The sequence below is a fragment of the Budorcas taxicolor genome, chromosome 9, assembly GCF_023091745.1.
Source record: "Budorcas taxicolor isolate Tak-1 chromosome 9, Takin1.1, whole genome shotgun sequence".
Classification (NCBI taxonomy): Eukaryota; Metazoa; Chordata; class Mammalia; order Artiodactyla; family Bovidae; genus Budorcas; species Budorcas taxicolor.
This window is the reverse complement of record NC_068918.1, coordinates 1,969,814-1,984,337: the sequence shown is the minus strand read 5'-3', so window position 1 is coordinate 1,984,337 and position 14,524 is coordinate 1,969,814.

Below are 14,524 nucleotides of genomic sequence, written 5' to 3'. Positions count from 1 at the left end.
TTCACACCCTTGGTGAAAATCAAGAAGTTCCCCGACCTAGCCGTCTCCACTCGAGAGGAATCACGAGGGTCCCGCCCACATCCAGAGGAGCCCCGTTTTCGCCTCGTAGCTCGAGATGAGGAATCCTTTCCCTGCTTCTTCGGGAAAGAGTTCCCGGCGTTCCCGTCGCATCTCAAGAGGAGGTCCTCTCAACAGGAACGGCGAGAGGAACTCCAGGGTCGTGCCACCATTCCAAGAGTCCCCCAGATGTCTCAGTCCATTCCAGAGGAACCTCTTTTCCCTTCACCGGCTCGTCTTTCACGCCGAGGATCGACTCACACCAAGGTGGCACGTGGCACAGCCCTGTGGGAAAGCCTCGTGGGAAAGCCTCGAGGGACAGCCTCGAGGGAAAGACACAGATCCCTTGATCCACGTGACAGGAAGCATGACACTACTGCTGCAGCTCGGGAGGAAAGCGCACGTGCATGCCCCCACTCGAGACGAGGCCTGACTCCCCTGGGGAGACTCAGAAGCACCCCAAGATCCATGGCAACACTGGAGAGGAATCCTCAGATTCCGGCCCCGACTCCACACAAGGACTGAGGCCCCGGCATGGCGGGAGAGGAATCCTGAGAGGTCCCCTAGCAACTCGCATGGGGACTGGCCTTTCCTGAGGCCACCAGAGCGGGTCCCTGAGGTCCCCGTCGTAACTCGAGAAGACCTGCCGCAACTCGAGAAAATCCAGGAGGTTCTCCCCTCCAGGCGAGATGAGGCCCATTTCCGCTGAGGCGTCTCGAGGCTGATCACACCTCACCTCTCGAACTTCGAAAGGGTCCTTCACACCCTTGGTGCAAATCAAGAAGTTCCCCGACCTAGCCGTCTCCACTCGAGAGGAATCACGAGGGTCCCGCCCACATCCAGAGGAGCCCCGTTTCCGCCTCGTAGCTCGAGATGAGGGATCCTTTCCCTGTTTCGTCGGGAAAGAGTTCCCGGCGTTCCCGTCGCATGTCAAGAGGAGGTCCTCTCAACAGGAACGGCGAGAGGAACTCCAGGGTCGTGCCACCATTCCAAGTGTCCCCCAGATGTCTCAGTCCATTCCAGAGGAACCTCTTTTCCCTTCACCGGCTCGTCTTTCACGCCGAGGATCGACTCCCACCAAGGTGGCACGTGGCACAGCCCTGTGGGAAAGCCTCGTGGGAAAGCCTCGAGGGACAGCCTCGAGGGAAAGCCACAGATCCCTTGATCCACGTGACAGGAAGCGTGACACTACTGCTGCAGCTCGGGAGGAAAGCGCACGTGCATGCCCCCACTCGAGACGAGGCCTGACTCCCCTGGGGAGTCTCAGAAGCACCCCAAGATCCATGGCAACACTGGAGAGGAATCCTCAGGTTCCGGCCCCGACTGCACACAAGGACTGAGGCCCCGGCATGGACGGGAGAAGAATCCCGAGAGGTCCCCTAGCAACTCGCATGGGGACTGGCCTTTCGTGAGGCCACCAGAGCGGGTCCCTGAGGTCCCCGTCGTAACTCGAGAAGACCTGCCGCAACTCGAGAAAATCCAGGAGGTTCTCCCCTCCAGGCGAGATGAGGCCCATTTCCGCTGAGGCCTCTCGAGGCTGATCACACCTCACCTCTGGAACTTCGAAAGGGTCCTTCACACCCTTGGTGCAAATCAAGAAGTTCCCCGACCTAGCCGTCTCCACTCGAGAGGAATCACGAGGGTCCCGCCCACATCCAGAGGAGCCCCGTTTCCGCCTCGTAGCTCGAGATGAGGGATCCTTTCCCTGCTTCGTCGGGAAAGAGTTCCCGGCGTTCCCGTCGCATCTCAAGAGGAGGCCATCTCAACAGGAACGGCGAGAGGAACTCCAGGGTCGTGCCACCATTCCAAGAGTTCCCCAGATGTCTCATTCCATTCCAGAGGAACCTCTTTTCCCTTCACCAGCTCGTCTTTCACGCCGAGGATCGACTCACACCAAGGTGGCACGTGGCACAGCCCTGTGGGAAAGCCTCGTGGGAAAGCCTCGAGGGACAGCCTCGAGGGAAAGCCACAGATCCCTTGATCCACGTGACAGGAAGCGTGACACTACTGCTGCAGCTCGGGAGGAAAGCGCACTTGCATGCCCCCACTCGAGACGAGGCCTGACTCCGCTGGGGAGACTCAGAAGCACCCCAAGATCCATGGCAACACTGGAGAGGAATCCTCAGGTTCCGGCCACGAATCCACACAAGGACTGAGGCCCCGGCATGGACGGGAGAGGAATCCCGAGAGGTCCCCTAGCAACTCGCATGGGGACTGGCCTTTCCTGAGGCCACCAGAGCGGGTCCCTGAGGTCCCCGTCATAACTCGAGAAGACCTGCCGCAACTCGAAAAAATCCAGGAGGTTCTCCCCTCCAGGCGAGATGAGGCCCATTTCCGCTGAGGCGTCTCGAGGCTGATCACACCTCACCTCTGGAACTTCGAAAGGGTCCTTCACACCCTTGGTGCAAATCAAGAAGTTCCACGACCTAGCCGTCTCCACTCGAGAGGAATCACGAGGGTCCCGCCCACATCCAGAGGAGCCCCGTTTCCGCCTCGTAGCTCGAGATGAGGGATCCTTTCCCTGCTTCGTCGGGAAAGAGTTCCCGGCGTTCCCGTCGCATCTCAAGAGGAGGTCCTCTCAACAGGAACGGCGAGAGGAACTCCAGGGTCGTGCCACCATTCCAAGAGTCCCCCAGATGTCTCAGTCCATTCCAGAGGAACCTCTTTTCCCTTCACCGGCTCGTCTTTCACGCCGAGGATCGACTCCCACCAAGGTGGCACGTGGCACAGCCCTGTGGGAAAACCTCGTGGGAAAGCCTCGAGGGACAGCCTCGAGGGAAAGCCACAGATCCCTTGATCCACGTGACAGGAAGCGTGACACTACTGCTGCAGCTCGGGAGGAAAGCCCACGTGCATGCCCCCACACGAGACGAGGCCTGACTCCCCTGGGGAGACTCAGAAGCACCCCAAGATCCATGGCAACACTGGAGAGGAATCCTCAGGTTCCGGCCCCGACTCCACACAAGGACTGAGGCCCCGGCATGGACGGGAGAGGAATCACGAGAGGTCCCCTAGCAACTCGCATGGGGACTGGCCTTTCCTGAGGCCACCAGAGCGGGTCCCTGAGGTCCCCGTCGTAACTCGAGAAGACCTGCCGCAACTCGAGAAAATCCAGGAGGTTCTCCCCTCCAGGCGAGATGAGGCCCATTTCCGCTGAGGCGTCTCGAGGCTGATCACACCTCACCTCTGGAACTTCGAAAGGCTCCTTCACACCCTTGGTGCAAATCAAGAAGTTCTCCGACATACCCGTCTCCACTCGAGAGGAATCACGAGGGTCCCGCCCACATCCAGAGGAGCCCCGTTTCCGCCTCGTAGCTCGAGATGAGGGATCCTTTCCCTGCTTCGTCGGGAAAGAGTTCCCGGCGTTCCCGTCGCATCTCAAGAGGAGGCCCTCTCAACAGGAACGGCGAGAGGAACTCCAGGGTCGTGCCACCATTCCAAGAGCCCCCCAGATGTCTCAGTCCATTCCAGAGGAACCTCTTTTCCCTTCACCGGCTCGTCTTTCACGCCGAGGATCGACTCCCACCAAGGTGGCACGTGGCACAGCCCTGTGGGAAAGCCTCGTGGGAAAGCCTCGAGGGACAGCCTCGAGGGAAAGCCACAGATCCCTTGATCCACGTGACAGGAAGCGTGACACTACTGCTGCAGCTCGGGAGGAAAGCGCACGTGCATGCCCCCGCTCGAGACGAGGCCTGACTCCCCTGGGGAGACTCAGAAGCACCCCAAGATCCATGGCAACACTGGAGAGGAATCCTCAGGTTCCGGCCCCGACTCCACACAAGGACTGAGGCCCCGGCATGGACGGGAGAGGAATCCCGAGAGGTCCCCTAGCAACTCGCATGGGGACTGGCCTTTCCTGAGGCCACCAGAGCGGGTCCCTGAGGTCCCCGTCGTAACTCGAGAAGACCTGCCGCAACTCGAGAAAATCCAGGAGGTTCTCCCCTCCAGGCGAGATGAGGCCCATTTCCGCTGAGGCGTCTCGAGGCTGATCACACCTCACCTCTGGAACTTCGAAAGGGTCCTTCACACCCTTGGTGCAAATCAAGAAGTTCCCCGACCTAGCCGTCTCCACTCGAGAGGAATCACGAGGGTCCCGCCCACATCCAGAGGAGCCCCGTTTCCGCCTCGTAGCTCGAGATGAGGGATCCTTTCCCTGTTTCGTCGGGAAAGAGTTCCCGGCGTTCCCGTCGCATGTCAAGAGGAGGTCCTCTCAACAGGAACGGCGAGAGGAACTCCAGGGTCGTGCCACCATTCCAAGTGTCCCCCAGATGTCTCAGTCCATTCCAGAGGAACCTCTTTTCCCTTCACCGGCTCGTCTTTCACGCCGAGGATCGACTCCCACCAAGGTGGCACGTGGCACAGCCCTGTGGGAAAGCCTCGTGGGAAAGCCTCGAGGGACAGCCTCGAGGGAAAGCCACAGATCCCTTGATCCACGTGACAGGAAGCGTGACACTACTGCTGCAGCTCGGGAGGAAAGCGCACGTGCATGCCCCCACTCGAGACGAGGCCTGACTCCCCTGGGGAGTCTCAGAAGCACCCCAAGATCCATGGTAACACTGGAGAGGAATCCTCAGGTTCCGGCCCCGACTGCACACAAGGACTGAGGCCCCGGCATGGACGGGAGAGGAATCCCGAGAGGTCCCCTAGCAACTCGCATGGGGACTGGCCTTTCGTGAGGCCACCAGAGCGGGTCCCTGAGGTCCCCGTCGTAACTCGAGAAGACCTGCCGCAACTCGAGAAAATCCAGGAGGTTCTCCCCTCCAGGCGAGATGAGGCCCATTTCCGCTGAGGCCTCTCGAGGCTGATCACACCTCACCTCTGGAACTTCGAAAGGGTCCTTCACACCCTTGGTGCAAATCAAGAAGTTCCCCGACCTAGCCGTCTCCACTCGAGAGGAATCACGAGGGTCCCGCCCACATCCAGAGGAGCCCCGTTTCCGCCTCGTAGCTCGAGATGAGGGATCCTTTCCCTGCTTCGTCGGGAAAGAGTTCCCGGCGTTCCCGTCGCATCTCAAGAGGAGGCCATCTCAACAGGAACGGCGAGAGGAACTCCAGGGTCGTGCCACCATTCCAAGAGTTCCCCAGATGTCTCAGTCCATTCCAGAGGAACCTCTTTTCCCTTCACCAGCTCGTCTTTCACGCCGAGGATCGACTCACACCAAGGTGGCACGTGGCACAGCCCTGTGGGAAAGCCTCGTGGGAAAGCCTCGAGGGACAGCCTCGAGGGAAAGCCACAGATCCCTTGATCCACGTGACAGGAAGCGTGACACTACTGCTGCAGCTCGGGAGGAAAGCGCACGTGCATGCCCCCACTCGAGACGAGGCCTGACTCCGCTGGGGAGACTCAGAAGCACCCCAAGATCCATGGCAACACTGGAGAGGAATCCTCAGGTTCCGGCCACGACTCCACACAAGGACTGAGGCCCCGGCATGGACGGGAGAGGAATCCCGAGAGGTCCCCTAGCAACTCGCATGGGGACTGGCCTTTCCTGAGGCCACCAGAGCGGGTCCCTGAGGTCCCCGTCATAACTCGAGAAGACCTGCCGCAACTCGAAAAAATCCAGGAGGTTCTCCCCTCCAGGCGAGATGAGGCCCATTTCCGCTGAGGCGTCTCGAGGCTGATCACACCTCACCTCTGGAACTTCGAAAGGGTCCTTCACACCCTTGGTGCAAATCAAGAAGTTCCCCGACCTAGCCGTCTCCACTCGAGAGGAATCACGAGGGTCCCGCCCACATCCAGAGGAGCCCCGTTTCCGCCTCGTAGCTCGAGATGAGGGATCCTTTCCCTGCTTCGTCGGGAAAGAGTTCCCGGCGTTCCCGTCGCATCTCAAGAGGAGGTCCTCTCAACAGGAACGGCGAGAGGAACTCCAGGGTCGTGCCACCATTCCAAGAGTCCCCCAGATGTCTCAGTCCATTCCAGAGGAACCTCTTTTCCCTTCACCGGCTCGTCTTTCACGCCGAGGATCGACTCCCACCAAGGTGGCACGTGGCACAGCCCTGTGGGAAAACCTCGTGGGAAAGCCTCGAGGGACAGCCTCGAGGGAAAGCCACAGATCCCTTGATCCACGTGACAGGAAGCGTGACACTACTGCTGCAGCTCGGGAGGAAAGCCCACGTGCATGCCCCCACTCGAGACGAGGCCTGACTCCCCTGGGGAGACTCAGAAGCACCCCAAGATCCATGGCAACACTGGAGAGGAATCCTCAGGTTCCGGCCCCGACACCACACAAGGACTGAGGCCCCGGCATGGACGGGAGAGGAATCCCGAGAGGTCCCCTAGCAACTCGCATGGGGACTGGCCTTTCCTGAGGCCACCAGAGCGGGTCCCTGAGGTCCCCGTCGTAACTCGAGAAGACCTGCCGCAACTCGAGAAAATCCAGGAGGTTCTCCCCTCCAGGCGAGATGAGGCCCATTTCCGCTGAGGTGTCTCGAGGCTGATCACACCTCACCTCTGGAACTTCGAAAGGGTCCTTCGCACCCTTGGTGCAAATCAAGAAGATCCCCGACATAGCCGTCTCCACTCGAGAGGAATCACGAGGGTCCCGCCCACATCCAGAGGAGCCCCGTTTCCGCCTCGTAGCTCGAGATGAGGGATCCTTTCCCTGCTTCGTCGGGAAAGAGTTCCCGGCGTTCCCGTCGCATCTCAAGAGGAGGCCCTCTCAACAGGAACGGCGAGAGGAACTCCAGGGTCGTGCCACCATTCCAAGAGTCCCCCAGATGTCTCAGTCCATTCCAGAGGAACCTCTTTTCCCTTCACCGGCTCGTCTTTCGCGCCGCGGATCGACTCCCACCAAGGTGGCACGTGGCACAGCCCTGTGGGAAAGCCTCATGGGAAAGCCTCGAGGGACAGCCTCGAGGGAAAGCCACAGATCCCTTGATCCACGTGACAGGAAGCGTGACACTACTGCTGCAGCTCGGGAGGAAAGCCCACGTGCATGCCCCCACCCGAGACGAGGCCTGACTCCCCTGGGGAGACTCAGAAGCACCCCAAGATCCATGGCAACACTGGAGAGGAATCCTCAGGTTCCGGCCCCGACTCCACACAAGGACTGAGGCCCCGGCATGGACGGGAGAGGAATCCCGAGAGGTCCCCTAGCAACTCGCATGGGGACTGGCCTTTCCTGAGGCCACCAGAGCGGGTCCCTGAGGTCCCCGTCGTAACTCGAGAAGACCTGCCGCAACTCGAGAAAATCCAGGAGGTTCTCCCCTCCAGGCGAGATGAGGCCCATTTCCGCTGAGGCGTCTCGAGGCTGATCACACCTCACCTCTGGAACTTCGAAAGGGTCCTTCACACCCTTGGTGCAAATCAAGAAGTTCCCCGACATACCCGTCTCCACTCGAGAGGAATCACGAGGGTCCCGCCCACATCCAGAGGAGCCCCGTTTCCGCCTCGTAGCTCGAGATGAGGGATCCTTTCCCTGCTTCGTCGGGAAAGAGTTCCCGGCGTTCCCGTCGCATCTCAAGAGGAGGCCCTCTCAACAGGAACGGCGAGAGGAACTCCAGGGTCGTGCCACCATTCCAAGAGTCCCCCAGATGTCTCAGTCCATTCCAGAGGAACCTCTTTTCCCTTCACCGGCTCGTCTTTCACGCCGAGGAAAAACACACAACAAGGTGGCATGTGGCACAACCCTGTGGGAAAGCCTCGTGGGAAAGCATCGAAGGACAGCCTCGAGGGAAAGCCACAGATCCCTTGATCCACATGACAGGAAGCGTGACACTACTGCTGCAGCTCGGGAGGAAACCGCACGTGCATGCCCCCACTCGAGACGAGGCCTGACTCCCCTGGGGAGTCTCAGAAGCACCCCAAGATCCATGGCAACACTGGAGAGGAATCCTCAGGTTCCGGCCCCGACTCCACACAAGGACTGAGGCCCCGGCATGGACGGGAGAGGAATCCCGAAAGGTCCCCTAGCAACTCGCATGGGGACTGGCCTTTCCTGAGGCCACCAGAGCGGGTCCCTGAGGTCCCCGTCGTAACTCGAGAAGACCTGCCGCAACTCGAGAAAATCCAGGAGGTTCTCCCCTCCAGGCGAGATGAGGCCCATTTCCGCTGAGGCGTCTCGAGGCTGATCACACCTCACCTCTGGAACTTCGAAAGGGTCCTTCACACCCTTGGTGCAAATCAAGAAGTTCCCCGACCTAGCCGTCTCCACTCGAGAGGAATCACGAGGGTCCCGCCCACATCCAGAGGAGCCCCGTTTCCGCCTCGTAGCTCGAGATGAGGGATCCTTTCCCTGCTTCGTCGGGAAAGAGTTCCCGGCGTTCCCGTCGCATCTCAAGAGGAGGCCCTCTCAACAGGAACGGCGAGAGGAACTCCAGGGTCGTGCCACCATTCCAAGAGTCCCCCAGATGTCTCAGTCCATTCCAGAGGAACCTCTTTTCCCTTCACCGGCTCGTCTTTCGCGCCGAGGATCGACTCCCACCAAGGTGGCACGTGGCACAGCCCTGTGGGAAAACCTCATGGGAAAGCCTCGAGGGACAGCCTCGAGGGAAAGACACAGATCCCTTGATCCACGTGACAGGAAGCCTGACACTACTGCTGCAGCTCGGGAGGAAAGCGCACGTGCATGCCCCCACTCGAGACGAGGCCTGACTACCCTGGGGAGACTCAGAAGCACCCCAAGATCCATGGCAACACTGGAGAGGAAACCTCAGGTTCCGGCCCCGACTCCACACAAGGACTGAGGCCCCGGCCTGGACGGGAGAGGAACCCCGAGAAGTCCCCTAGCAACTCGCATGGGGACTGGCCTTTCCTGAGGCCACCAGAGTGGGTCCCTGAGGTCCCCGTCGTAACTCGAGAAGACCTGCCGCAACTCGAGAAAATCCAGGAGGTTCTCCCCTCCAGGCGAGATGAGGCCCATTTCCGCTGAGGCGTCACGAGGCTGATCACACCTCACCTCTGGAACTTCGAAAGGGTCCTTCACACCCTTGGTGCAAATCAAGAAGTTCCCCGACACACCCGTCTCCACTCGAGAGGAATCACGAGGGTCCCGCCCACATCCAGAGGAGCCCCGTTTCCGCCTCGTAGCTCGAGATGAGGGATCCTTTCCCTGCTTCGTCGGGAAAGAGTTCCCGGCGTTCCCGTCGCATCTCAAGAGGAGGCCCTCTCAACAGGAACGGCGAGAGGAACTCCAGGGTCGTGCCACCATTCCAAGAGTCCCCCAGATGTCTCAGTCCATTCCAGAGGAACCTCTTTTCCCTTCACCGGCTCGTCTTTCACGCCGAGGATCGACTCCCACCAAGGTGGCACGTGGCACAGCCCTGTGGGAAAGCCTCTTGGGAAAGCCTCGAGGGACAGCCTCGAGGGAAAGCCACAGATCCCTTGATCCACGTGACAGGAAGCGTGACACTACTGCTGCAGCTAGGGAGGAAAGCCCACGTGCATGCCCCCACTCGAGACGAGGCCTGACTCCCCTGGGGAGACTCAGAAGCACCCCAAGATCCATGGCAACACTGGAGAGGAATCCTCAGGTTCCGGCCCCGACTCCACACAAGGACTGAGGCCCCGGCATGGACGGGAGAGGAATCCCGAGAGGTGCCCTAGCAACTCGCATGGGGACTGGCCTTTCCTGAGGCCACCAGAGCGGGTCCCTGAGGTCCCCGTCGTAACTCGAGAAGACCTGCCGCAACTCGAGAAAATCCAGGAGGTTCTCCCCTCCAGGCGAGATGAGGCCCATTTCCGCTGAGGCGTCTCGAGGCTGATCACACCTCACCTCTGGAACTTCGAAAGGGTCCTTCACACCCTTGGTGCAAATCAAGAAGTTCCCCGACCTAGCCGTCTCCACTCGAGAGGAATCACGAGGGTCCCGCCCACATCCAGAGGAGCCCCGTTTCCGCCTCGTAGCTCGAGATGAGGGATTCTTTCCCTGCTTCGTCGGGAAAGAGTTCCCGGCGTTCCCGTCGCATCTCAAGAGGAGGCCCTCTCAACAGGAACGGCGAGAGGAACTCCAGGGTCGTGCCACCATTCCAAGAGTCCCCCAGATGTCTCAGTCCATTCCAGAGGAACCTCTTTTCCCTTCACCGGCTCGTCTTTCGCGCCGAGGATCGACTCTCACCAAGGTGGCACGTGGCACAGCCCTGTGGGAAAGCCTCGTGGGAAAGCATCTAGGGACAGCCTCGAGGGAAAGCCACAGATCCCTTGATCCACGTGACAGGAAGCGTGACACTACTGCTGCAGCTCGGGAGGAAAGCGCACGTGCATGCCCCCACTCGAGACGAGGCCTGACTCCACTGGGGAGACTCAGAAGCACCCCAAGATCCATGGCAACACTGGAGAGGAAACCTCAGGTTCCGGCCCCGACTCCACACAAGGACTGAGGCCCCGGCATGGACGGGAGAGGAATCCCGAAAGGTCCCCTAGCAACTCGCATGGGGACTGGCCTTTCCTGAGACCACCAGAGCGGGTCCCTGAGGTCCCCGTCGTAACTCGAGAAGACCTGCCGCAACTCGAGAAAATCCAGGAGGTTCTCCCCTCCAGGCGAGATGAGGCCCATTTCCGCTGAGGCGTCTCGAGGCTGATCACACCTCACCTCTGGAACTTCGAAAGGGTCCTTCACACCCTTGGTGCAAATCAAGAAGTTCCCCGACCTAGCCGTCTCCACTCGAGAGGAATCACGAGGGTCCCGCCCACATCCAGAGGAGCCCCGTTTCTGCCTCGTAGCTCGAGATGAGGGATCCTTTCCCTGCTTCGTCGGGAAAGAGTTCCCGGCGTTCCCGTCGCATCTCAAGAGGAGGCCCTCTCAACAGGAACGGCGAGAGGAACTCCAGGGTCGTGCCACCATTCCAAGAGTCCCCCAGATGTCTCAGTCCATTCCAGAGGAACCTCTTTTCCCTTCACCGGCTCGTCTTTCGCGCCGAGGATCGACTCTCACCAAGGTGGCACGTGGCACAGCCCTGTGGGAAAGCCTCGTGGGAAAGCCTCGAGGGAAAGCCGCAGATCCCTTGATCCACGTGACAGGAAGCGTGACACTACTGCTACAGCTCAGGAGGAAAGCGCACGTGCATGCCCCCACTCGAGACGAGGCCTGACTCCCCTGGGGAGACTCAGAAGCACCCAAAGATCCATGGCAACACTGGAGAGGAATACTCAGATTCCAGCCCCGACTCCAAACAAGGACTGAGGCCCCGGCATGGACGGGACAGGAATCCCGAGATGGCCCCTAGCAACTCGCATGGCGACTGGCCTTTCCTGAGGCCACCAGAGCGGGTCCCTGACGTCCCCGTCGTAACTCGAGAACACCTGCCGCAACTCGAGAAAATCCAGGACGTTCTCCCCTCCAGGCGAGATGAGGCCCATTTCCGCTGAGGCGTCTCGAGGCTGACCACACCTCACCTCTGGAACTTCGAAAGGGTCCTTCACACCCTTGGTGCCAATCAAGACGTTCCTGACATACACGTCTACATTCGAGGGGAAACACGAGGGTCCTGCCCACATTCAGAGGAGCCCCGTTTCCGACTCGTAGCTCGAGATGAGGGATCCTTTCCCTGCTACGTCGGGAAAGAGTTCCCGGCGTTCCCGTCGCATCTCAAGAGGAGGCCCTCTCAACAGGAACGGCGAGAGGAACTCCAGGGTCGTGCCACAATTCCAAGAGTCGCCCAGATGTCTCAGTAAATTAAAGAGGAACCTCTTTTCCCTTCACCGGCTCGTCTTTCACGCCGAGGATCGACTCACACCAAGGTGGCACGTGGCACAGCCCTGTGGGAAACCCTCGTGGGAAAGCCTCAAGGGACAGCCTCGAGGGAAAGCCACAGATCCCTTGATCCACGTGACAGGAAGCGTGACACTACTGCTGCAGCTCGGGAGGAAAGCGCACGTGTATGCCCCCACTCGAGACGAGGCCTGACTCCCCTGGGGAGACTCAGAAGCACCCCAAGAGCCATGGCAACACTAGAGAGGAATCCTCAGGTTCCGGCCCCGACTCAGCACATGGTCTTAGGCCCCGGCATGGACGGGAGATTAATCCCGAGATGGCCCCTAGCAACTCGCATGGGGACTGGCCTTTCCTGAGGCCACCAGAGCGGGTCCCTGAGGTCCCCGTCGTAACTCGAGAAGACCTGCTGCAACTCGAGAAAATCCAGGAGGATCTCCCCTCCAGGCGAGATGAGGCCAATTTCCGCTGAGGCGTCTCGAGGCTGATCACACGTCACCTCTGGAACTTCGAAAGGGTCCTTCACACCCTTGGTGCAAATCAAGAAGTTCCCCGACATACCCGTCTCCACTCGAGAGGAAACAAGAGGGTCCCGCCCACATCCAGAGGAGCCCCGATTCCGCCTCGTAGCTCGAGATGAGGGATCCTTTCCCTGCTTCGTCGGGAAAGATTTCCCGGCCTTCCCGTCGCATCTCAAGAGGAGGCCCTCTCAACAGGAATGGAGAGAGGAACTCCAGGGTCGTGCCACCATTCCAAGAGTCCCCCAGATGTCTCAGTCCATTCCAGAGGAACCTCTTTCCCTTCACCGGCTCGTCTTTCACGCCGAGGATCGACTCACACCAAGGTGTCACGTGGCACAGCCCTGTGGGAAAGCCTCGTGGGAAAGCCTCGAGGGACAGACACAAGTGAAAGCCACAGATTCCTTCATCCACGTGACAGGACGCGTGACACTACTGCTTCAGCTCGGGAGGAAAGCGCACGTGCATGCCCCTCCTCGAGAAGAGGTCTGACTCCCCTGGGTAGACTCACAAGCACCCCAAGATCCATGGCAACACTGGAGAGGAATCCTCAGGTTCCGGCCCCGACTCCACACAAGGTCTTAGGCCCCGGCATGGACGGGAGAGGAATCCCGAGATGGCCCCTAGCAACTCGCGTGGGGACTGGCCTCTCCTGAGGCCACCAGAGCGGGTCCCTGAGGTCCCCGTCGCAACACGAGAAGACCTGCCTCAACTCGAGAAAATCCAGGAGGTTCTCCCCTCCAGGCGAGATGAGGCCCATTTCGACTGAGGCGTCTCGAGGCTGATCACACCTCACCTCTGGAACTTCGAAAGGGTCCTTCACACCCTTGGTGCAAATGAAGAAGGTCCCCGACATACCCGTCTCCACTCGATAGGAAACACTAGGGTCCCGCCCACATCCACAGGAGCCCCGTTACCGCCTCGTAGCTCGAGATGAGGGATCCTTTCCCTGCTTCGTCGGGAAAGAGTTCCCGGCGTTCCCGTCGCATCTCAGGAGGACGCCCTCTCAACAGGAACGGCGAGAGGAACTCCAGGGTCGTGCCACCATTCCAAGAATCCCCCAGATATCTCAGTACATTCCAGAGGAACCTCTATTCCCTTCACCGGCTCGACTTTCACGCCGAGGATCGACTCATACCAAGGTGGCACGTGGCACAGCCCTGGGGGAAAGCTTCGTGGGAAAGCCTCGAGGCAAAGCCGCAGATCCCTTGATCCACGTGACAGGAAGCGTGACACTACTGCTGCAGCTCGGGAGGAAAGCGCACGTGCATGCCCCCACTCGAGACGAGGCCTGACTCCCCTGGGGAGACTCAGAAGCACCCCAAGATCCATGGCAACACTGGAGAGGAATCCTCAGGTCCCGGCCCCGACTCCACACAAGGAATGAGGCCCCGGCATGGACCGGAGAGTAATCCCGAGAGGTGCCCTAGCAACTCGCATGGGGACTGGCCTTTCCTGAGGCCACCAGAGCGGCTCCCTGAGGTCCCGGTCGTATCTCGAGAAGACCTGCCACAACTGGAGAAAATCCAGGAAGTTCCCCCTCTAGGCGAGATGAGGCCCATTTCCGCTGAGGCGTCTCGAGGCTGATCACCCCTCACCTCTAGAAATTCGAAAGGGTCCTTCACACCGTTGGTGAAAATAAAGAAGTTCCCCGACATACCCGTCTCCACTCGAGAGGAAACACGAGGGTCCCGCCCACATCCAGAGGAGCCCCGTTTCCGCCTCGTAGCTGGAGATGAAGGATCCTATGCCTGCTTCATCGGGAAAGTGTTCCCGGCCTTCCCGTCGCATCTCAAGAGGAGGCCCTCTCAACAGGAACGGCGAGAGGAACTCCAGGGTCGTGCCACCATTCCAAGAGTCCCCCAGATGTCTCAGTCCATTCCAGAGGAACCTCTTTTCCCTTCACTGGCTCGACTTTCACGCCGAGGATCGACTCACACCAAGGTGGCACGTGAAACAGCTCTGTGGGAATGCCTCGTGGGAAAGCCTCGAGGGAAAGCTTCGAGGGATTCCACAGATCCCTTGATTCACGTGACAGGAAGCATGACACTACTGCTGCAGCTCGGGAGGAAAGAGCACGTGCATGCCCCCACACGAGACGAGGCCTGACTCCCCTGGGGAGACTCAGAAGCACCCCAAGATCCATGGCAACACTGGAGAGGAATCCTCAGGTTCCGGCCCCGACTCCACACAAGGACTGAGGCCCCGGCATGGACGGGAGAGGAATCCCGAGAGGTCCCCTAGCAACACGCATTGGGACTGGCCTTTCCTGAGGCCACCAGAACGGGTCCCTGAGGTCCCC